A 2,779-nucleotide genomic window follows, 5' to 3' on the forward strand; every position below is an offset into this window, starting at 1 on the left:
TAAGGCAGGGGTTAGACACATTTCCACAGGCTAACTTTGACAAGGAAAAAAACAGTCCTCAACTCATGGCTAGCTGCTTTAAAACGGGCTAGCGCTCCGACAGCCCCTGGATTTCAAGTCTGTAGCATTTTTTAGCAACAGACTACAGAGAGCTGTGCTTTTGATACAACAACAGTCATTTTCGCAGGTCCTACCATGCCAGTGATGTCATTGATATTGTCATTGTTCTAATACTAACAAACAAAATTTTTGGGTTGCTTAAAAAAACTACATTGATTTGTTTAATTAAAAGTTTAGTGTCATTTAATTTAATCATCATAACCAAAAAGTTATCAACGTTTATTCTTTCAGTTCAGTTCATCTTTAATGCTACTTAACTGTTTCTTCGTGTTTTATCTCTTGTTTTTTTTTACTGTTTTTTAACTGTTTTTTTGTAAAGCACTTTGAATTGCCCTGTTGCTGAAATGTGCTCTACAAATAAAGCTGCCTTGCCTTGCCATGCCTTACGAAGCCATCTCCTGCAGTTAGCATCCCACTGACTACCATTCATTTTGGCGCCACTTTGACAGTGAAATCTGAAGCGTTTTCAAGACTCTGTTTGTCCGTTGTTTATTTTCTAAACACAAAATGTATAAAAGGCTCCATTACCTTGTAGCTCACGTATGTGGCTCCGCAGCAGATTTTTTTGTAAAAATAGGTTACGATTGCGTCACAGTTTGGACTTCCATTAGCTGTTTAGCTTTAATTACTAATGTTAACTAGAACTGCACGCAGTTTCAACGGGGTCCAAGCCTCCCCGTGCCAGTCGTCCCCAGCGAACCGGGGAAATGTCCTATGTTGATCAGAGCGCACCCTAAGGGCCCTTCTTTACCAAATTTGGCAGTGAGCCTCCGGGCGGTGGGCGAAACAATCATTACTGGTTTGGTTTTGATAGCATGTACTGTGGCAGAGATATTGCAAATGCAGATTTCCAATTTAAATGCATTGACTTTGTCCATAAAACCAACAAACGTCGATTATAGCGGCCCCTAATGGCCAATGGTTACCAAATTCGGTATGAAGCCCCCCGGCGGCATGCCAAACAATTGACCCAAGTTTGGTGTCAATACCACATATTTTGGCCGAGATATGGCAAAGTACGTTCATGAAAAACACACCTTTTTGTATTTGTAGCGCCCCCTAGCGGTCAATGTTCGTCAAATTTGGTACGGAGCCTCAGGGGGTCATAGCAAGTGATATTCTAAAGTTTGGCTTTGATAGCATTTATTTTGGCCGGGATATGGCAAAGTACGTTCATGAAAAACACACTTTTTTGTCTTTGTAGCGCTCCCTAGTGGCCAATGTTCGTCATATTTGTTACAGAGCCTCAAGGGATCATAGCAAGTAATATTGTAAAGTTTGGCTTTGATAGCATTTATTTTGGCCGAGATATGGCAACGGCAATGTTTTCATAGCTAGCTACAAAACTTTGTTTGCGCGTAACACGCGCAATTCTTATTCTATAAATAATCTTTATACAACTTTGTGTCAGGTTGGTCTGGAGATGATATGTGCCAAGTTTCGTGCAGATCCATTGCACGGTCTCGGAGGAGTTCGAAAAGTTGGTTTATGATAAATTGCGATTTTTCACGCATAAAACTCTAGGCGGAAATGGGCGTGCCATATCACGAGATTCAGTAGGATCCAGGGAACGCGTGGATGTAAGGTTTTTTAATATCCGATGTACGGTTTGGGAGTTAGAGCCAAACGTGTTTTTTTCTCTGCTGTAGCGCCACCTAGTGGTAGAAGTGGATGGATTTTTTTGTCTGAGGTCCTTGCGGACTTTCGGACCAGTCCTGAAAATGGCGCGTCGCCACCATGTACGTTTTAGGCTGCAGCACCACTTTTATGCGGAGAAGAATAATGGAAAGAAAATAAATACTAGAACTGCACGCAGTTTCAACGGGGTCCAAGCCTCCCCGCGCCAGTCGTCCCCAGCGAACCGGGGAAATGTCCTATGTTGATCAGAGCGCCCCCTAAGGGCCCTTCTTTACCAAATTTGGCAGTGAGCCTCCGGCGGTGGGCGAAACAATCATTGCCGGTTTGGTTTTGATAGCATTTACTGCGGCAGAGATATTGCAATTGCAAATTCCCCATTTAAACGCATTGACTTTGTCCACAAAATCATCAAACGTCGATTATAGCGCCCCTAATGGCCCATCGTTACCAAATTATGTATGAAGCTTCCGTGCGGCATGCCAAACAATCACCCCAAGTTTGGTGTCGATACCACGTATTTTGGCTGAGATATGGCAAAGTTTGTTCGTGAAAAACACACATTTTTGTATTTGTGGCGCCCCCTAGCGGCCAATGTTCGTCAAATTTGGTACAGAGCCTCAGGGGTCATAGCAAGTAATATTGTAAAGTTTGGCTTTGATAGCATTTACTTTGGCCGAGATATGGCAAAGGAATGTTTCCATAGCTAGCTACACAAATTTGTTTGCGTGTAACACGCGCAATTTTTATCCTATAAAATTCTTTATACAACTTTGTGTCAGGTCGGTCTGGAGATGCTATGTGCCAAGTTTCGTGCAGATCCATTGCACGGTCTCGGAGGAGATAGAAAAAGTATTTTTGATAAATCGCGATTTTTCACGCAGAAAAGTCTAGGCGGAAATGGGCGTGGCCTATATCACGAGATTCAGTAGGATCCAGGGAACGCGTGGATGTAAGGTTTTTAAATTTCCGATGTACGGTTTGGGAGTTATAGGGCCAAACGTTTTTTCTCTGCTATAGCGCC

Source organism: Etheostoma spectabile, unplaced genomic scaffold (assembly GCF_008692095.1).
Source record: "Etheostoma spectabile isolate EspeVRDwgs_2016 unplaced genomic scaffold, UIUC_Espe_1.0 scaffold00569783, whole genome shotgun sequence".
Taxonomy (NCBI): Eukaryota; Metazoa; Chordata; class Actinopteri; order Perciformes; family Percidae; genus Etheostoma; species Etheostoma spectabile.